Source organism: Adiantum capillus-veneris, chromosome 26, assembly GCF_014529385.1.
Source record: "Adiantum capillus-veneris isolate H3 chromosome 26, ASM1452938v2, whole genome shotgun sequence".
Taxonomy (NCBI): Eukaryota; Viridiplantae; Streptophyta; class Polypodiopsida; order Polypodiales; family Pteridaceae; genus Adiantum; species Adiantum capillus-veneris.
Window position 1 is genome coordinate 2,060,467 of NC_140956.1, and position 23,133 is coordinate 2,083,599.

At 38.0% G+C, this 23,133-nt stretch overlaps 1 protein-coding gene across 1 annotated transcript in view; it reads right to left on the reverse strand.

The window, feature by feature from the left end:
- Positions 1-9,414: 9,414 nt before the first annotated feature.
- Positions 9,415-23,133, reverse strand: part of LOC147422886 (uncharacterized) — a 140,796-nt gene continuing 127,077 nt past the window's right edge. Inside the window, exons 4-5 of the transcript XR_015186588.1 lie at positions 9,850-10,209; positions 9,415-9,766 (exon numbers count right to left, since the gene is read on the reverse strand). The gene's annotated coding sequence lies outside the window, so the exon portion shown is untranslated. The remainder of the gene's footprint in view (positions 9,767-9,849; positions 10,210-23,133) is intronic.

The following is a 23,133-nucleotide window of genomic DNA, read 5'->3' on the forward strand; positions in this document are numbered from 1 at the left end:
GATGTGATAGACAAATGGGGATTGAGAGTAAATATCATAATTCCAAATATGGCAGCAAAAGAAGGACCGTCGTTAGAAATTTGGATATACGATCAAGTTAATCTGAAGCCTTTGAAATTTCTTAGCACACATAATCCTAGGATCAGAGTTATTGTTGGGAGGATAGAAATGTCAAAGATATTCTATGGACTTCTCATGTCAAATCAGGGAAGTTAACACCCATGAAGATCATCTAGATCTTCAAAATCAAAGACAAGGGTTCAACAGATCAACCAACCTACCTATTTAGGGATTGCTATAGCAATAACTTTGATATGATGAGTCATGAGGAGGTGGAACAAACCAAATACCAAGGGTACTCCATACGGGATTGGATATTGGGCCAAGGACCAAAAACTATTCTAAGAGATGAACTCCGAGAGAGATCTTTTGAGAGTAATGTTAAAAAACCTGAAACTACCTCAAATCAAAGAAAACCGAGTGACACTAAAGCCAATCCAGGGCTACACAAGTCACTATTTCCAACAGACTGTTTTGAAGGACTCAGAACAGGACCAACTACTAGGAGACCGTGAGTTGAACCAAATAGATGCGTCAGACTAGCTGATTTTCAAAAATGGGTCAAAAAATACAGTGGATCTGGGGATCCATATGACCACTTAGAAATCTTTAAGCAAGTGCTAAGAGAAAAAGAATATTTGATTTCCATACTCAATTTGAGGGAATTGGAATGACATTAGAAGGAAAAGCAGTGACACGACCCCAAAACATTCCACCAAGGTCAATCATGGACTTAAATACAATAGCTCAAGGATTTGTAGCTGCATGTTCCAAAATGGGGATCAAACATAATACGGAAGCTCAAATCTATAGCTTCAAACAGAAACAAGGTGAGTTTGTTAGGGATTGTGCAAATAGAATGAAATAATACATTGCAAGATGCCCAAAACTAGAAATACCTGCAGAAAAAAGACTAGTATCATTGTTTCTAGAGTGGCTTCTAAAGAAATAACTTCATGCTATATTGTATAGCAAGAAGCATATGACCCTAGAAGAGTGTGTGTTAGATGCTATTGACTTAGGAGACAAATGTGATATTTTTAATAAAGAAGATGTCCCTAAGGATAATACAGCATCCACCAAACCAAATGTAGACTTTATAGGATTTGCTTAAATCCTGAAAAGTGCACATTTATGGGTAGAAAAGGAAAAATTATTGGACATATAGTGTCTAAAAATGGCATAGCTATTGATATGGATAAAATTCATGTTATTGATAAATTGCCTAGACCGACAACAATCAAAGGGGTTCAAGCTTTCATGGGATATTGTGGATATTACAGACGATTCATTTACATGTATGCTGTAATTGAAAAACCCATGTAAAACTTGATTACACTCTTTGAATGGACCGATGAGTGTGAATAATCCTTCATGAAGCTTAAGCAAGCTCTCACTTCAGCTCCAATATTGAAAGCACCAGATTGGAATAAGATATTCCACATACATGTAAATGCTTCCAATTTTGCCATTGGGTGTATCCTAGCTCAACCAAGAGACAAAAAATTTGATTTTTCTATTTCTTATGCTAGTAGACAGTTGAATATGGCAGAGAAAAACTATACAACCACCGAAAGGGAAGGATTAGGAATGATCTAGGCCATAAAAAAGTATAGACATTACCTATTAGCTAGCTAATTTGTGTTCTTTGTGGACCACCAAGCCTTATTGTACTAGGTCAACAAGCCATGCAACAGAGAAAGAATAGTGAGATGGTTCATCATTCTTTTGGAATTTGATTTTGTTGTAGTCGTGAAAAAGGGAACCACTCATCAAAGAGAAGATCATTTGTCAAGGATTATTTCATGAGAACCACCAAAGGGAGTAAGTAGACAATGATCTACTAGATGTATATCTGTTCTCCGTGGAAATGATACCCCGATGGTATAAAAAAAAATGGTATCATTGATGACCATAGCACAAGTGGATTTGCAAATACCACTTCCTATTACAATGCGAATAATTAAGCAATCGGCTATGTATCAACTACTAGCATGAAGGCTATACAAAAGAAATCAAGATGGAATATTGATTTTGTGTATTAATCTTGAGGAGAAAACCAAATACCTAAGTCAAGCACATATTATCATAGTGAGACTTCACTTTGCGGAAGACCAAACTATGCAACGGATCTTGAGACTTGGAGTATCTTGGCCAACTATGAGGACTAATGTTCACTCATTTGTAAAAAAATGTCCTCAATGCTAGAAACAAGCACCCATACCTCATCTGACATTGTTCCAAATATCACTTGTTCCTAAGTGGAGTAACTATCTAGTTACTTACTTTATCAAGCCAAACATTTCCAGAGGATATGAGAAAACACCACCAAAGAGCTTGAAATTGAAGCAAGAGACAATGCTCTTATTGGGAACCAAATGTATCGGAGAGGAAAGGATCAACATCTTCATCTTTGTGCAAATAAAGATGAATATATTCCCATTATAGAACAAGCACATGTTTTCAATTAGCTGGAGGTCACTTTTCTAGTGAAACCATCGCAAGAGCAATCTTAAAATGGCAGGCATATGGTGGCCAACACGTTTTTCAAATGCCAAGGAATATGTTCGAAGGTGTGATGCATGTGAACGAGCTAAAATGCCAACCCATGTAGATAGCATGACTTTAAGACCAATGATGGGGGCTAGAGATTTTGCAAAATGGGTTATAGACTTTGTTGTGCCAATACAGCCACCTGCTTATAGAACCCAAGTGCAATATATTATTGTAGCTATCTATGGACTATTTGACCACGTGGATAGAGGCTAAAGCAACCCAAAAGAATGATTCTAGAACCACAACCGCATTCTCGTATGAGAATGTATTCACAAGCTATGGACTGCCAAAAGAAATTGTCAGTGATAGGGGAACTCATTTCCTTAATGAGGTAATTGAGTATCTGCTTAATGATTTTATGGTCATCCATAACAAATCGGCTCCCTATCACCCACAAGAAAATGGACAAGTTGAGTATACAAATAAAATTCTTAGCTCGGTATTGACTAAAGTGGTTAGTTCATGACGGATAGATTGAGAAATGAATCTCCATGCCGTTCTATGGGCTTATAGAGTTTCATTCAAGACAAATTTAAATGCTACACCCTTTAACCTTGTTTATGGTCTGGATGCCATACTGCGGATAGAATTTCTATTGCCAACACTAAGGGTAGCTAAGGATCTTGAGTGGACTAGACATGAATTGTCAAAGAGGTTTGAAGATTTAGGAAAGCTTGATGAGCAAAGGATAATTGTTTTAGATCACATCTATGCACAAAAGCGGAAACAAAAATAGTTTTTTGATTCCCATCTAGTCAGGAAAGGGGACTTAGTTTTATTCTATTCCCTTAAGCAACACATTCCCAAGTTTAAGAAAAAGGGAAACGAACCGTTATTATTGAAGACGTTTCTCCAAATGGATCAGTTAAGTTGTCCAACCTAGATGGTGAGCCAATGGCTAATTAGATTAGTGGATGCCTTTTGAAAAAGTACAACTTTCCACTAACCAATGAATTATTGGATTAGTGGATGCTGTTTAAAAAAGTACAATTTTCCACTAACCAATGAATTGCTAGAAAAGATGCATGCAGCAAAGCAAAGAAAGATAAAATGACAACATGTTATTGAACAAGCCCAAGAGGAAGATTGGCTTTGAGTACTCAAAAGGAAAGGTGCTCTCAAAAATCAACAAGTACTTATTCCCATCAACACTCTGGAACTAGATGACCGATTATGGGAATTACAGAAAGATGCGGTATCAACAGATGATGAATGGAATGGACCTTCACATCAAAGTACAACTAAACAATCATAACATAAATGTATTGGTTGATACAGGAGCTCGAGTAAATGTAGTCAATTACTCCACGTATAAGAAAGCAACGAATCAGTCTTTGACTTAAGAGTATCGACTATTACAAGATGCAACAAGAACCCAACACCAACATTGGGAGTAGTCAATTTAAATGTGATAGTACATGGATGTTCATGCCCTCATGAGTTTGTATGCTTACCAGATGAACACATGAATGAAACAATGATTCCTGGAATCTCATGGATGCGGACGTATAAGGCAGTATCAGATTGGGATACCAATCATCTCAAGCTATCACCTAAAGGCGGACAACTCATTGTTCCAATTGCACCAAGCAATGAGGAATGGAAAGAAGGTTACCAGCAGAACAACCCGAAGCAATAAATCTTCTCCATCCTATGGACAAGCAAATGATACAAGTAGCATGCAAGGAGTCAGGCATATCTTGGTACCAAAAGCACAACTTAAGGACAAGCCGATTCAAATTTGGGTGGCCAAAACATCATCTACTGTACCAAAGACGGTTCCAAGGGTCAAAACACAAAGAATAGCATCTTGAAGAAAGGAATCTAAAACCAAATGGATTTGGAAGAAAAAGAACCACTTATCTTCTCCACAAATTGTAAAATTGATCAAGCAGTGGAGGCTTAAGTTTCAAAACACTCAACCACAACATTTCATTGAAGAAAAACCAAGATACCAATGGCGGGTAAAAGCTCAACAACCATCATTATTGATACCAGCAGCTCAAGAAATCAGTATGTCAAAGCATCCTGATGGTACAATAAAGCAAAGAGCACACAAGCTACAAGATTTTCTCTTTGAAAAACTACAACAGAAAACCTCAACCTCAGAAACCCTTGAGTTAATTACTCAAGACCCAACTCTTGCACAACATAATGTTTTGAACTGCATTGATCTTCAAAGCATGGTAGCACCAACCAAGGCTATGCATAGACACAATTGTCCAACCCATGCACACAGTTGTTGCGAAGTACGCCATCTAGGAGGGGTGGAAGGGAACTAAGTAATTAAGGGCAATGTTTGAAGAGGGAGGAAAAAGTTTGATGTGAACATGTGATTTTTTACAAATTACCTAATAATTCCTTTATAAATCATCAACAGGGGAAATTTAACTGATAACATTCCCCGATGAGTGTAAATAATATCAAAAAATCATTAAAAAAATTGGTCCTTTTTGTTATTTTTATTATTTTTTCTTGATATTGGGACTTAAAAATGGAGAAATCCACCAAAGAACAATAAAGCAATGCTTCTCAATGGGATTTTCTTAATTGTTGAATTTCTACTTTTCTTTTTTAGCGCATTTTATTATTTTCTTTGATTTTTTCAATAAATAGATCAAAAATTAATAATAAATAGCAAATGAGCTCATATGGAGAAACTGAAGATATGCTAATGATCAAAAGGACAAGGCGGAAAGGCACAAAAAATTTCAATCAAATCGACAGATTGAAGCGAGAAGCCTAAATTAGGCTGCAAAGGCCTACTTTCGCAAATGCTTACAGAATGAGCTACCGAAATCGGATTGAAGAAATTTTTGAGTCTAACATAGATTTCACGGCCTAGTAGCACTAACAGGGGAATTTGGGCAAAAATAGTTTGGGAAGTCCGAGTATAGATATCCAAGGTAGCCCAAAATCACCTCATTTCCACTAGTCACTCTTGGAGGATAGAGCTCTCGACCTTCTTCGCGCGCGATTTCCGAAGTCCACAGTCGCCCTTTTATAGCACCGTCTCACACGACACATGAGGGGTAAGCTCTAAGCTTATCAATGAACAATTCTATATGGCCACATAGCAAGTCTAGGCTCATGAAAAAACCCTAGAAACCCAGCAATGCACGAAGTCCTACGACCAAAAATTGACCATAGCGGCCTGTCAACTCAACCAAATTCAACGAGACTTGAACTTTAGCATGCCCCTATATAATAAAACACTTATATATCACCAGATGACCATTCAACAGGGGTCGAGGGGGGTCCCAAGTAAAAAATCTAGGTTTTTGTTAGATGCCAAAATTGAATTATGACTCCACAAACAGCTTATAGATTGGGTCTATACACAATGTACATGGATGGTTTCATGAAAATAGTCAAGGCAAGCTCTCGAATAGCAGAAAACAACTCGAAGGCTACAAAGCGTCAAATTTGACATATGCAATCAAACTGACCCCAAATGGGCCAAAAATGGATGGGTAGCATTAGGACTATGTAGCGGACAAGCCCATAGCTTCAAAAGTGACTAACCAACTCCACAGACCATCTAGTCACAAAAATCGGTGATTTTAGAGTCTATAGAAGCACGAAGTGATGCCAACACAACAAAACTTTACCAAATTTAATTTAGGACTTGTTTTAGATGTATTGAATATGTGTCGGTCATCAGATTGTCAAGTCTTGCAAAAAAAATGACTGTTGTAAATAATTGTAATTATTTACTTTTGTGCTTGTTTGGCTTGAAAATGATCCCTTCACCTCATCTGTCACTTGTACACATTTATTACATGTCACATTTGTAGTATGAGCCAAAATGATCAAGAAAATCTTGGAAATTGTCAAAAAACGCACCAAAGTCTTTTCAATCCAATTTTTGAGTTATTTGTCCCAATTTATGATCCAAATCACCCCATATCTCATACACAAAGTCTACATCATGTCTAGAACCAAGTTGCAACAAAAAATGCACATTTTGATGAAAAAGTTAATAATCTTGATTATTTACTTTCTTGCCAAAATGGGTGAAATATGCAACTTTGACCTTATGGGACCAAAGAACATAATGTCCCAAGTCCACTGACCAAGTTTGAGAAAATTTGGATCTCAAAAATTAAAAATCTCTTTAGAGTAACTGCTCAAAGAGATAGCCAAATTAAAGAGAGTCAATCAGTTGTTGAGAGAGGGACAACCAGAACATCAGGAAGAAGCAAGTACCTCTGAACAACCAACTATTGACATACCCTTAGTCTCATTTGCTGAGATGGAAACACAGTCGTCAGATGGTCTAGAAGGAGAGTTGGACTTTCAAGTACCACTCACTGCAGCTAAGCAAGTGCCCATGGTCCTAAGAAACAAATGCTAAATGGAAAGCAACAATGGACTGGGAGTTGAGAGTTCTCCACTTGTTAAATGTAACTCAACTCACTCCCAACCAAATCAATGCTCAGTGGCATCAACAATCACTGCCATACCCCTTGATAAAAGTTTAGTTACTACAGGTAAAGGAAAGAATATACAAAGATATGCAGGCAAAAGGCTCAGAGGATATCCACCCCAAGTGGAGAAAGAACTAGTTAACAAGAATTCAAGATATCTGATTTTGTTCACAAGAGCACGTGCAGCCTTTAGAAAGACCCAACATTTTGTCTTGTACCAAGGGTAAGGACCTGGCAAGCATATGAAGCACTAAAAAAGAAGAGGCCTACATGGATGAACTATCCACGGCTATCAGCTCTAGAGCAGGGATTGGCAACAGAGGAATACATTGTGAAAACCCTAACGGGCACCATGACTTTCTTCAAGAGCCTTCCTGACATCTCATGTGCGATGGTGGACAAGATTTTCACAATGATGCTCACCTGCATTCAAGTTTTTCAAGAGCGAGAGCAAGCCGGAGCACCATGAATATCTTTTCTTGAAGGCAATAAGGGTCTTTGTTATGACTTAAGTGACCGGCCTTCGGAGGAAGTCCTTTACGACTTCTATGCCAGATGCATGTTTCTACCCTCTAACAATATGTTGGCATTTGAAGAAGCTTTCTATACAGGTTTCTTCACTTGTGAACGAAGATATTTGGGACAGTGATAAGTAACCTTACATCCAGTTTTGTTGGCTATTCAACCATTGAGCTTAAAACAGAGTCACCATGTAATTCTTGCAAGTTCTTGACAAAGAAAGAAGACTCAGATATGAGAAAGCATTACATGCGCTTAAAGACCACTTTACCAGCCATCAACCCGCAAGCTACTTCACTCCATGAAGTTGTGTCAAGGGACAACACAGTCGAGGAGGGGGGGAATGTTGGCATCAAGCTAACTCAGATAACATTTTTTGGAGCTTTCATTGTAAAAACACTTATTATTTTGATGAATCAGGAATGTTGTAACTCCTACTTTCCAGATAAACAGTGTAATTGATGAGCTAGGGACACAAGCTTCCAGATTTTATCAACCTGTCTTTAGTTAGAGCTCCCAGATTATTAGCTTTGACCACAAAGACCTTGGCTAAGGTATAAATGCCAATTTTTGTAAGTATTTTACAAGTTTTTGGATAATAGAAACACAGCGTGAGCTAATGGCTCTCACTTCTCTCCTTCTTGCGCTTTCTACTCCCTCTCTGGTTGTCACATTGCAATGCCGTCTGTTGCGTTTTGCAATCGCAGGTAAGAGCTCTACGCATTGACATAAGCATTTCATAGTAATCCGGCTTTTGGCATCGTTAACCCGCGGCCTAATCTCATCATAAGTAGGAATTTAAGCTTCAAAATTATAAAATAAGTATAGGTAGGGTATTGGGGCATCATTGCTAAGCATTTAGATGCATTCTGGGTCGAAAACAACTAGGTCAAAAACTCACTGCTGTTAATAATCGTGATTTTTGCATTTAACCTAAAGTGAGATTTGAGACCATAAGCATGTGTGCTTAGGAATCATAAACATGTCCTAGAAGTTTCATAACGTTTAGATGTCCTTTGATGCTGTAACGGTTATGATTTGTTTGTCAATGAGTGACTAGCTTTTGGTGATTCTTGTCATTTGAGTGTAGCTTGAGTTAGATGCGAGTTGTTTGTTGTTTTCTAAGAGATTAACCTCTTGTAGCCTCTATGCACTAGTTGAGTCAGCTTTGTGATTGACAATTATATTCGTGATTCTCGCTATGTCTGCAATAAGATAGGAGTGAGGTTAGACACCCGTCCCACATACCTCATGGCTAGTGACAACACTAAAAGCATTGGCCCCCAAAAAAACTCCACAACCTCATAAAAATTTCCAAAACTAAATAGTTTTTTGTCCCATCTTTAATACTCTACCATTCACTGCTCAGGGTTCTAGTTCTTGAGCAATAAAAGCCTCTTGAGAGCTCACCTTGCCCACTTCAAACTCCCCCATTTTAGCCACATTTCAACCTCACCAAGACTACAAGCCGAGTGTCCAAAAACCGATACAAACCATCTGGCATTGCACCACCATAGACAAGTACAAAGTTCATCCTGCTATATCTCCATGATCTCGGCAAAGGTGTCTCTTCATGCTATCTCCATACATCACCCACTATATCTACAAACCCTAGCAAGACACAAAAAACATCAGATGTCACATTTTCCAATCCAATTCAATGGGCTCAGAATCGGCTCTGACAAAACTTCAAAGCCGTGTATCTTGGCAATCGGGACTGCGGTTTTTGATCCGTAAATATTGATGCACTCTACATCTCAAGCTCTTTAGACATACACTTCAAAACATCCCTTAACAGTCTTGCACTTCATACCTACTTTATTGCCCATGCATACACTTGCTAGTCCATCCATATTTGTCTATGAAATTTTCTATGGTCAACACACTTTGGCTACACCATCATTGCCCAACCCCCTTGCTGAGCATTTATGTTCAACCACACAAACAACTTTATTCTTCAAACACTAGCACACAATGTGAGAAAACCAAAACCATATATACAGTTTTATTATGTCCTACTACCAAACCTCAAGTGGGTTGCCCCACCCCCTGCATCACATCATAGCTTCCACTGGATCAAACATCTGACTTTTCTCTCTTCCATCCATCTATAATCGCATCCCATAATGTTGCACCCCATCATATAGATCATTACACTCATAGGCCGCCCATTGACTATCTTCATTATTCCAAGCACCCACCTGCAATGAATCATCTTCAAAGAGATCACCATCATGCTTACCATCCTTCTCAACAATCACAACCGACATACCTCAAAACATACCTGACCTCCCTCCCAACCATATAGAGTTCATGCCTCCTCCAAGGTCTCCTATAGTTGATACTCCGTCCAACGCATAGCAACATCCACAAACATACCCATCAACAATGTAGCACATACCTCTATTGATAGCTTAGTTGCATCCATATCCTGCTGCTCTTTGCCTTGCAGCACCAGAAGTATGTTTTTGACCAAAGGTCTTCCATCTGCATCACCCACTCCATGACTCGAGCATCCTCAAGACCATGCAAATAGATCCACAAGATTCCACCATTTTCTTTGGAAGACCATCCTCTCCAACCTATTCTTCTTCCATAACCGCAATAACTCTCTCTTCCTTGTCCAAGCTTTGTACATGTTGCACTACCATCACATAGTCCATGGACACTTTCATAAGCATGATCAATACAATAATCCCATGGCCTACAAACTTTTGTGGCAAGAATGGTTTGGACTTGATTTCATTTTACATGATATATGGGAGAAGACAATCATGAAGGGAAAATGGATGACGATGCAACAAGAGAGCTAGAGGCTAGTGTGCATTGTTTTCATATCCACTATAAGATTTTGGTTCAAAAGGGATGCATGAAAGATTTTCATGACAAACAAGTGAGATCTAAAGACTTTGCACCTTGAGGTTATGTGCTTTTGTATACCCTTAAACAAATGAGCCAAACAAATTCAAAAGCAAGGTATTGTACCATTGTGATTTGTTCTATATCACCAAGTAGGGCCATAGAACTTGCTATATTGGATGGACAAGAAATGGCCATTCTATTTCGTGATTGTAGATTATAAAAATATTACTTGTCATTCACTCAAGAAATGTTGAAAAGGGCACATGCATCTAAGAGAAGGAACAAGAAGCATGAAAAAGTCATTCAACACGCACAACAAGATGCAAAGAGGAAGGAGGACTTCAAAAGGCAAAAATCTATTTGGATTTACGAGCTGCATTGAGGAAAGAAAAGAGAGTTTGGATCCATACATTTATATAGACCTAGGGGCCAACATGTTACCCATGCATACACTAGTAAACTATGGTGCACATTTAAAAACAATTAGTTGAGATCTATATAAAAAAATATGGAGTTGGTCCTACAACCAGTAGAAAGGACATTCATAGAATTCAATAAGACTATCAGTTTTGCCCCATGTTACATGGAGCTCATGCTACACATCCAAGGATTACCATGTCCCCGTAGCTTCTACATACTATCTCCAAAACCCCTTCATAATCAACTAGTATTGGGTGCACCATGGCAACACAAATACAAGGAGTATACACATTGGTTAGAAAATCAAGTGTATTTCACAGTAGAAAATTGAGTACGATATATCACGCTTTCTTACATGGAAGATACCAAGTATCTCTTAAAGGACGATGACAAAATCACCAAAGAATCATCCAATGGCTTCAATGAAATAGACGGACAATGAAACATTACAATTTTCATGCCAAAAAAGACACCTACAACATTTGCTGACAGCCATAACTATGCATCTACAACCGATCCACTCCTCCAGTACAAGACATTGAGACAAAGCTACATGTTATAAAGTTTGTGTTAACAATGGAAAACTCTAGACCAATAGAATAGACCACTCAAGAATCATCTAAAACACATTTGGGTACCAAAGAAGAGAATGACCAAGGTCACAGCAACACAACACCAAACACCCTCAAGGCCACAAATATAAATACTGAAGGATACCATAGAATTAATGCAAGCTTCATTTGGTTTCCAAAAGCCCAACTACAAAGTTTATCTAAACAAGGTTACATTCAAACACAATATTCACCCAAAGCTACTTGAAGGAAAGATGAATAGTTAAGCTTAATCTCACCCCAATTATCCATATTACAAAGGTCAAGACAAGATAGTAAATCAAATAGAAATAGGTTTGGGTTCCTAAGAAACTTGTGTTTGCTTAGAAATCACTACACACATTGTGGACTCCAAAACCAAAAAGTCATTTTCATCCCATGGCCCACCACAATCCATGAAAGTGCTTCAAAGACACCACAATGCTTGCCAAAGTCAAAACCAATCTTAAAGTTTTGGTACCCTAAACTTCAAATACAAATCCAAGTCAAGAAGCGGTTTCAACCTTTGCTAGTTCAAAATCAAGCTACCAACTTACAACACTTGCTACATGGTATATGGTCATTAACAACGGACCATGTCAACCTCATCATCGAATGCCCTTGAGCACTTTGCTCAAGACCCACTTCTTGCACATCATTACTTTTTACATGCATTGGTTGAGTATGCAGATATAGGGCCACATTACAAGGCCTTGCATAAGGTACTGCTTTGACACCCATGAATAGCACAACCCTAATGGCTCATTCTCATTCAAGAGAACTCCAACTAGGAGGCCTCAGCGGGGGCTGGGGGGGGGAGGCATTCAGAATGTTGACCTATTGTTCAAATGAGAGAAGGGGCATTGTTTTATTGATGTTTGTGTTATAATCTAAGTTTTATCTCACTTTTGGTAATTCTTTAATTTTATGCCCTAAGAAGATGAGCTACTCCAAGAGTAAGGGAAAACATCAGACATGAGCCCTTAAGTGAGAGTACTTATGTACATACTCTAGAAAACTCACTTTTTTTGTAGTTTCTTTGTATTTTCTATTGCATTTTTTGATTTTATATGTATTAAAAAAGGTAGAGAAAATTACAAGAAAAGCAAGATACAAGTACAAAGAGTTTATGAAGTGATAGTAACTTCCAAAAGTCTGATTGTAAGTTGTTTGGTCAAGATCCAAAATGGGCATAATTTGACAAGATGAGGAACAAACACGACTTGCAGATTAAGGACATCAAAGCTACCAGATTCTATGAAGGAGTTTGACAAAAAAATGCTACCTGCAAATTGATGCAAACAAAGAGGCTCTTTGACACCGATAGCATTAAAATCGCTAAAAGTGATCCAAATGAAATTGGAATGGGGTCACACTTCGTTATACACCTTCTACATGGCTACTAGATCATGTCCCGCATCATATGTAGTGCTAGGCTCTAGCCTATAGTCCAAGACAATAGTTAGAGCTTCATTCACATGACAAATGGAGAAAACAAAAAATAACGATATCCAGTAGATGGAGTAACATGTGAAGTGTGGCTCAAGGGTGTATTTGTTCATGTGGGAATAGCACATAATTGGAATATTGTATATTTATGCTAGGTAGGAAAATTTTGCAATTTTTTCTCTACCTTATTCCTATTAAACAACAATCCGATCTTGATTTAGCCAATGTTTTACCCTAACCCATAGAATAATGCCTATGAAGTCCAAACGTATTGGAATTACCCAATGCCAATAACCTACTTTTTTTCACCTTGCCACAAGTCTAGAAGTGGTAAAAATCTTCCATGGGTGGCCACAATTATGGTACAATTGGTTAAGCACCCTCAAAACATCATGGGGAGCATGTCCACAAAGCTGGAAGTCAATCAGAGCTAAGATCTCCAAGCTAAGAAAAAAAACACGTTTTTTTTCTACAAAGACTAATCACACACCTAGCAAGATAGTCATTTTGGGTAGAGTCGACAGATCACTCTTGTAAGGTCAAAAGTCAAAAAGCTCACAACTATTGTGCACAAGGTCCAAAAAAGCTTGCAAGACCGGATGTCAAAACCCGGTTCCAACCAAATCACCTAGACAAATTTCACCATTTTTTTACCAGAGCCTATTCTTACAGTGTACATCGCCCATGAGGTCCAAATCCAAGAAATGTTTCTATCTACCATAGCTAGGAAAAAAACTCATATTTTTTTCTTAATCTTGCATGAATGAGAATTTTTCAATTTTTTGTACATTCTCCATGAATCATATAGTCATTTTAAGCCAACCAAAGAATCAACAAGCTAAATGTATGCATGGAGGCGTTGAAAATGCAGTAACAGTTTTGAATTTTTGATAAAAATTCTATAGTGATGTGATGATCATACAGGAGCAACACTACAAAAAAGGATATCCAAGCAGTGGAGCCACAAGAAAAACGTTGGAGCTGCTATCGACCTTCACTTTCCTCAAGGAGATAGAGAGAGCTTGATAGGAGAGTCCTAAATTTCAAACTTTAACTCATGTAAGGGACGACATGAAGTAGGAGAGGGCAGTGCTGAAAGATTCCAGCAATAGATGCTTGCTCAAGAGAAGGAGATTCTCGAGAGCTTTTTTGATCCCTTGTAACAGAAATGATTGTAATTTTCCTACCAAAAAAACCATTAGATCTTTGCTAAATTTTTACTTATGAAAAATTTGATGCTATGAGCGTCCAAGTTTTATCATAAGTCAGATAATTTACCAGGATAGGTCACTTATTTTTGAAGCAATTTCAACCTTTGTACATATAAGACCCTTAGCCAAGGTATAAAAGGTAACTTTGTAAGGTTTTGAGCATTCAATTTTATTATAGAAAATAAGTAGATAAGGTTTCCTTTGTACTTTTTTGTGCTATTAGTTTTGTGCTTCGTTTGTATTTTGACGTGATTATTAGTCTTTTATGAGATTTTGTGTATCTTCTCCCTCTCTCTTTTCCCACATCTAGCATCCCAACGTTGACCCGACTCGCCTTTCAAACCCCATATCCCCCAACAACTTGGTGAACCCGACACAAAAACCAAGTTGGAGTCGGAAGATTTTGTTGAGAAAGATACATATATACCACAGGAGGCAGCCATGCAAGAGATGATGCAGTAGCTTGCAAGATACATGCAACACAATAGACTACCCAACAATGGTACAATCTACAAAAGCAAACTCGTAAAGCTTGACAAGTGATTATAGATAAACTATAGCGGTTTGAAGGCTGTGATATTAGTGAATTCTACAACACCTATGAGCACGCTATGGAAGATAATGGAATTGATGATCAAAATGTAATAGACGGGTTTCATTTAATTGTGGTGCCTAAACTTAGGGCTTGGATTAAAGAAATTCAAGTGGCTCATGTACCAAATTGGCAAGAATTTAAGAAGGCACTACAAGAGGAATATTTTCTTGAAGTTTCTCATAGGGTGACGAGACAGAGCTTCATGAAGTGGGTGTAGAAGAAGAATAAAAATTTATATGCACGAGAGTTGCTATGAGAATTTGAGAAGAATCTTGACCACTTATCCTTGATAGAGTAGCATTCGTCAAAAGGTTGAGTTGTTTATTGATCTACGGCTTCAAAAGAGTTGGTACAACTGCTAGAAGACTCAAAATGTGAGCTGGGATTAACGTTTGATTGGAAGATATTCATTGAAGTGATGAATATGATCGTGAAATGATAGATGAGGGTTGATAAGATGATTGTGGATGCTATTGAAGAGGATGCTAAAGAGAAATCATTGTCAATAGTACCCAAAGTGGAGGAGCCGGTTCTTGATGAACTAGTGAAAGATATTCAAAATCTAGATTTGAATTTAAAAGCTACAAAACTTCAAAAATTAGATGCAAATGGATCTATCTCCAAGCCTAAGCAACAACCTTCTTGCAAAGATTGGAATAAGCAATGCATGTGGTGCACGAAGACCATATGCCTATTAGGGATTGTGATGACTTTAATGAAGCTTATAAAAGAGATGTGATTTTTTGGAAAAACAAGAAGATTCATCTCAGGGTAGCAGGTGGGCCACTGCGCTTGAACTTTGGAAGGGGCGTAATGAAAAAGTTAGTCGAAGAAATGTAGCATAATCTTGCTCTTGTAGGAATAGCTATGTATGGGTTGTGGGTTTATGGAAAAGAAGATGATGAAGGTGCACGTGCAAAGGGTCAACTATACCCTCATCCCTTGATGACAGAAAAAGCATGTAAGTTTACATGTGGAAAATTACATCAGGTGGGGAATTGCATTTGAGAGAACATAGGGTGGACTAATTCGGTGGATTCTCTTTTTGTATATGCACTCATTGCTAGTTCTCAAGATAATAAGGCTACCCCTAATGCAAATTGAAGCCGCTTATAACCTACCAAAAACATTGGGGAGGACAAGCCACCTCTAGAATTTGAGTTTGAAGGTGTATCTTGCCAAGCTAATGAGGCTACCCCCAATGCAAACTAAAACCGCTCATAACCTATTAAAAACATCAGGGACAAGCCACCTCTAGAATTTTAGTTTGAAGGTGTAGCCAAGCACTATATACATGCACAATGAATATAAAAACTAAACTTCATGCTATCAAACCACACATGCATATTGAATACTGAATTATTGAACTTAGGATAGGCAATTCACAACATCTTTGTCTCATTCTTAATAGCGAACACTCCCAAGACTCTCATTCTGAATAGAAAACACTCCCAAGACTCTCATAACACAGAGAAACACATGACAATTGTGGCACAAGACATTCACATCATATTTTAGGGATCTAGCTACATCAATTATACAACCACAATTTAAGAGAACATGTCCTTATATATAATTTGAAATGTGTGTTACCTTTTGCAAAAATCAAACTCATTTTCCACAATCCCTGATCATACTTCTCAAAATATGTCAAGAGCCTTTTAAAAAACAAATCTTGTCTTTTTAAGCAGTTTAAGCGTGACTTACTTGTGCCCACTAAAGTGCTTGGAACTCAATCCAAGATTTAGAGCTATACAAGCAAATTCAACCTACCTACACCCCCACAACATAAAATTTTCAAACTTCTCCTGGTCAATCTCCTTGACTATCTCTTCCCGATCTTTATCTTTCCCATCCATAATTTCCACGTCATGTTGATCACCTATTTCACTATTTTCTTCTTTAGCCAATTTTGATTCCTCATCACACTTCACGGCCCTTACATACTGCATTGGTGAAACTTCATCAATCTTGTTTATTTGATCATGCTCTTCTGTTTTTATTTTTGAAAATCTTTGATTGACTTACATTAGTCAATTGATATACTATCTCTTGAATCTCTATACCTAAGAGCTTAATTGCACGTGCATGAAACATGATTGCTTATTTTTCTTCCATCTTCTCTTTCATCAAATACAGTTGCAACTTCAACTCCATGTTGTTTTGGATCAATTTTGCCAACATGTCACCAAGTTCTTCATTTTCCTTTAGAAGCTCCACGTATTCCTTTGACATAAATCCTTGTGACATATCTACATATGGTTTATAAACCATAGCTTCCATTTTTCCCTGCAATACATTCCTTCTAGTCTTTAACACGTGCTCTTTCATTACCTCTCCTTCAACATCCGTAAGTAACACATTTTGCAACTCTATGTCCTCATTCTCAAACACCTTCTTTTCCACCATTTGTATCCTGATCTACTACATGTGCACCCAGGTTCATTGCATAATCCATTGTCATGTTGAAAGTAGCCAAAGATTCTGATACATCCTCTCTTTGCTTCCTTCTTTCTTTTGCCTTTATAACATGAATTCCTTGAATTGTTTCCACATTGATTTTAGCTATCTTTTTGTCTACATTAAAAATCTTTTTTCATGGTTGAGAATCTGACTCCCAATTTTGGTATGCCTTCGGATCCCTTTGTAACTGATGTAAGAAACACATCATATTCAATGACTTCCACCACTGGACCTTTGGCTCCTCCTCTGTATCCATCTGATTAATTTGTGCCATGGTGTTGAGAGCTTCTAATTGTGGTGATGTCTGCCACAAAGGCACTCGCATACTCTCTATGGATATCTCCGACTCCAACTTCACCACTTGCACACGCAAAGTGTTAAGATTTTCCAATTGTTCATGTTGCATGTATCTCTCGTGCAAACTCCCTATTTTATGCAGTGTAATGGCAAGTCTCGTATGCAAATAATCCCCTTTGTCCTTAGAATCACCCAAAATTATTCCTCCATGTACTAAAATTTGAGTGGTTTTCCTCTTAACCTTGAAATGATGTATCATTTACATCATTAATCCATGCGCATCTTCATTTAGAGCACTTCCTCATATAGTGGGTTTTTGACTATAAAATTTACAACTCACCAAAGTTTTGAAATGCTTACCCTTATTTTTGTGATAACCATTTTTAAAAGTACGGGAAGTGAGGTTCACTTTTCCAAAAGTTTAGTTGTCCTCTTGGACGTACTCCATAAGTGCAAATACAATCTAAGAAAATTTTCTAGAGAGAGATAGAATTTCTTACAAGGCCTCTGAAATGTCCTAAAGCTAGTCTACCATGTAGCTAGGGTTTCTATATTAAATACAAAGTTTTCATAGTCTGAACCCCATGGGGAGCATTGTAAAGGTTTTGGGATTTAGCCTATGCTTGTGGGTAGCACCCTTATCTATGAGGACTCATAGGTGGCATAGAACCACATGGTAACATGTAGAAAAGGCAATTAAGGGATGTGGGTACCCATGGGGATCATTACTAGAGAGTGTTAACTCACCTAGAAAGAGTTAAGTGGCTCGTAAATTGCCTTGATAAGTCACCCACTATTTTGTGACTTGGTTTTTGGGACTCTATGTGATGTCATGCATGATGTCAGATCAGATGTATATGCTAGCTCTATATAATGAGCCTTTTGTACACACTTTTAATAGCATCAATCAATCAAGTTTGGGTTCATCGTCCAGTACCCCCTATATAACGTGCATTGTCAGGGTATTAAAAAAATCCCTCTTTTAGCATGTTTGAATGAATAAAATGACCACTTATTTTAGGAAATTTTTTCAAAATTGAGTATTAAAACCCCTTATTTTAACGTATCTCTGTTAAATTGCCTAAAACTTTTGCATTTCCTCCTTTCTAACTCATGTTATACATTAACATGATTACATAGCGCACCCCTCGAGGTTTGTGTCTACATTGTACACTTTCGTTTGTGCCATTAGCATTTTCATTATTATGAATGCACCCCCCGAGGTTTGTGTCTACATTGTACACTTTCATTTGTGCCATTAGCATTTTCATTACCATGAATACATTATGAATGGCTCTGTTATCTACCCTACCTAACCTATCAAGCATGAAGGAGGCTAAAAAATGCTAGTCTGTAATTTTTTTATTAACGAGTTTTTTGCAAAAATGGCACTTGTAGAACAAGAAAAAAAAAATTTTATGACATTTTTGTGTCTTATGCATGTAAGAAAACTCAGCACTGATCGAGAATTTTCTATGTTTTTGTGCTCCACGGAGAGAAAGAATGACAAAAAGACGAAGGGGGAAGGTAAAGAACAGGGGGGTTATGCTTCTTTGTCATGCTCTACCTCAACAAAAAACAAGAGGATAAGAATGGGAAAGTCTCCCTTAGGGTTCTTTCTCTCTCAATGAAGGAGAAAAGGGAAGTGTAGATAGTGGAAACTGCCTTTATACAGGCACTTGTACATAGACAGATTACCAATCACCGGTAGTAACTACAACTAGTAACTATGACTATGTACAGTCTTTCAAAATTCAGTACGGCCACCTATAAATAGGACCCACTCCTTTGATTTTGGATATCCTATCACTTTGTTTGTCTATCGCTAGTTGTTCATTTGTCCATTCTTTGTAGTCCTTGAGCTACTGCTCTATTTGCAACCAAGGTTTGTTGTAATCTAGCACTCAATGCTCAGTTCTACTTATCACTCAATATTTGAATACATCATTTTTAGTGTCTTGTATTCGATAATTGACTTTGTCCTTTGAGTTCATTTCATTATCTGGCTTCCTTCTGTTCATTCTACTTGATTGTCTAGCGGTCCACATAGGTGAACAACTATCGCATCTCTGAAAGAGACGAAACTAAGATGAAATGTCAATCCTAGGAAGCGAATGACTCAACTAGGGCATGGAGGCACACCGAGAGGTTGTCAAGCTCTTGGCTGAACACAACAACAATGTGTACTCAATACATTAAAATCTATGATCCTTTTGAAATGATCTCTCACCAAACTAAAAGCAAATCCTTAAACAAATCATCTCCAATTGATTCCAAACTTCATAGGCAATACGTGGGGCTATGTTGAACATAACTAGGTCATCAAATTTGCAAGAAGAACTCATGCAAAAATTGTGATTTTCTCTTGGCAACCTTATGCAAACCAATTTTTCGAAATTGGGATATGCCTATTGGGATCTCCTAAGTGCCACAAATTGTATGCAATAGACAAATTTTTCATAAGACACTTGGATAGACAGAAATGTCACTTAGAAGGTCATATATGAAGTTGCTCCATTTTTGTGCAATGCTTGCAATCTAGCTATCCACATGCAGAGCTTTTCATGACAAACACAGTGGTTACCTTCAAAATCCAATGTGACAATCATGTGTGGTGTTAGCAATTCAAAGACATGGTGCAAGAGAGAAACGTACGTAGATAAGATCTTCTCTGTTCTTCTTCTTGATAATCATTGTACAGAAAACATTACAAGATTGTCTTTTATACCATGGCTTAGGGTTTTATGGTACAAAAGAAATAATTACCACTCTTCTTATCAACAATTACATCATGGGCTTCTCATTACAATCAGTTTTAGATTCGGATTATGGGAAAGTTACATCATTGGGAAATAACCTTGCAATTGTTGGGGAGATAAAGTAAGCTAGAGAATCTTTGTTGGAATATTCCAACACTCCCCCCTCCTATTTCATTTCATCCCTAACATGAATCAAGAGCATGATTGGAATTTTTAATAAGGTTTCCTTTGCTGATAGTACATTTGTTTTTATTGCAAGCTTTCCTAGTATTCTCTTGCCAAATTTTTGTCCAAAGGGCCACATAGAGTCAACTGAAAGGCTTTCGATTGCATGATAGCTCAGAAAACATGCTTTGATGTTTTTTACTTAAGGCCCAAACATTGTAGTGCTCGTCAAAAGTGTTCATGGAATACAATGGCATGAACATTAGGCGAGTAAAGAAGAAGTGAAAAATACGCTCATCACGTTGATGACTGAGATCATAAGCTAACCCTATATTTCCTTCTGGGAAAGACATCCATGGTGTTTTGGATACCCAGGGTCTATGGTACATAGTTATGTAGGCTCCATCAATTTGTAGATCTTTTGTAGCATTTGACATGACAAAATTTTAGAAGCCCTTCATATTTCTTGACTATTTCTGTAGAGTGATAAGCATGCACCTTCATCGAGCCTTTCCTTGTCTTTTGGCCTTGGTAAAATTGGTTAATTGAGCCAATTGTGGTGCACATCCTTACTCTAGGTATTGGACAAAAAGTAACATCTTTCTCTATTGTTGTTGGCACTTTGACCATATGGGATCTCTACTCATGATGTTTCTCTAGCCATGCCAACCACCATTTGGGTTGTTTTTCTAGCAGGTGAATTTCCAACATTTCTTGTTCTATTTATGCTTTCTTGTGAATGCATTCATATTCTATGAGTGGGAATGGAAGAGATCGGGTGTGCTATTCGTGATTGATTTTAGAGGGTCAAAGGAGCTATATATTTACTGACTGAAGAATATGTATCTCTCATTCCATAGATCTTTTCTAGTGTTTCTCTTCCATTCCTTCTATCTACTCTTTCATCTCTTGTATAGCTTCTTTAGTCATGCAATAATCCTTTTCACTCATTGTTTTAGATACTAGTATTTCTTTTGTTCTGCTGGGTAGCTACTTTTGGGAATGTCATGTGTAGTTTTTCTCTTTTCCTTACTTTGTCCCTATTGGTTGTTGAGCAGGTGGGTTGAGCTGCTTACCCTTGTTGCTGAGTTGTTGGATGCCCCTATCTAGTTACTTTCTCTCTTTGTGTGTCTTTGTGTCATCCCTGGTGGAAAATATGAGCATGATAAAACATACGCCAAAGTGCAAAACCATGTAAAAATGAGGGAATTTTCTCACTCCAATTTTGGCAGTGTGTCTTTTTCCTCCACACCCTATTTTCTTCTTTCAAGTGATGAGCTGCAAAGATGGAAGAATTTTTCCATAGATGATGGGTAGATACTTCACAAGGGGAGAGTTTTGAAAAATAGATGTAGACATTTGGCACAAAATTCTTTATGATTATCATGACAGTCCTAGTGTAGAGTACTCAAGCATAAAGAAAACTTATGCATTTGTATAATGACAATTTTACTAGCCAGATTTATATGGGTATGTTCAAGACTATGTTCTGCATTGCCAAAAATGTTCGAGTGAATAAAGTGGAGTGCCTAAAAGTAGAAGGTCTCTTGCATCCTTTGGAGATTCCCAATGGTAAATGGGAAAGCATCTCTAGGATTTTATTGTGGGTTTACCAACCACTATACAAAGCATGACTTGGTATGGGTGGCAGTAGATGGGCTGACTAAACTTTGTAAATTTATTCCAACCGAGTAACCATCCATAGTTCATTAGGTAGTCTTTAGGCAATGTAAAGAGCACGTATGGCAAGCCCTAAGTCAAACGGATAGAAGAAACACCAAATACACAAGCCGTAGGTCAAATCCGATTGCGTTTTTCTACGAAAAAATGCAGACGGACTTCGGAAACTGATTCTACGCCTACCGAAACCATCCGTAGTCCATTAAGTAGTATTAAGGCAATATCAAGACCGTGTATGGCAAGCCGTAGGTTAAACGGACAGAAGAAATGTCAAATACACAAGGTTGCGTTTTTCTAAGGAAAAACGCAAACGGACTTCGAAAATCGCTTCTATGCCTACTGAAACCATCCGTAGACGATTAGGTAGTCTTTAGGTAATGTCAAGAGCGCGTATGGTAAGCCGTAGGTCAAACGGATAGAAGAAACGCCAAATACACAAGCGAAGGATTTGGCGTTTTGGGTCGGGATTTTGGTTCATAGACCTTAGGGATAATGACCTATTGGTATTAGTAGGGTCTCCCTCAAGTTCTATGGTGTTTCGAGATTGTTTGATGGGTGTTCGGCTCTAGAAAGCATTGTAGGAAGTTTCCTCTTATGCACTCTTGAACGCTGTGCCTTAGACAATTGGTAGAGATCTCTGTAGGAATTAGTTAGGAGTCGGTCGAGTGTAGGTTGACACCTTATGCTTGCTTCCATGCGCTTGCGGGTCGAGCTTCGTCCTTAGATGACATTACATGTTAGGTGAGTTCTCGCTGTGCTGACGGCCGTCGCGGCGTATCCGCCCAACATTGGCACCACTGCCGGGGTCGAAAACCTTAAGTAGGTGACCGAGACTAATCCTTGAGGATTGGGATTTTTTTCTTGCCAAGAGTCTCACTTTACATTTAGATAGAATTAGAGGGTGGAGGACTCTCTAGGTCTTAGAGGGAGTCTAGGAAGCGTGTGTCTGGCCTAGATCCTTCGACTTAGGTAGATGAGGTAGACTTAGGTAGTTTTAGGTGGTAGTCGAGTTCTACAGTAGGATTTGGAGTTGTAGAAGCGGTGAGAGGAGAGCTTGAGATTCCGGAGAGGCCTAAA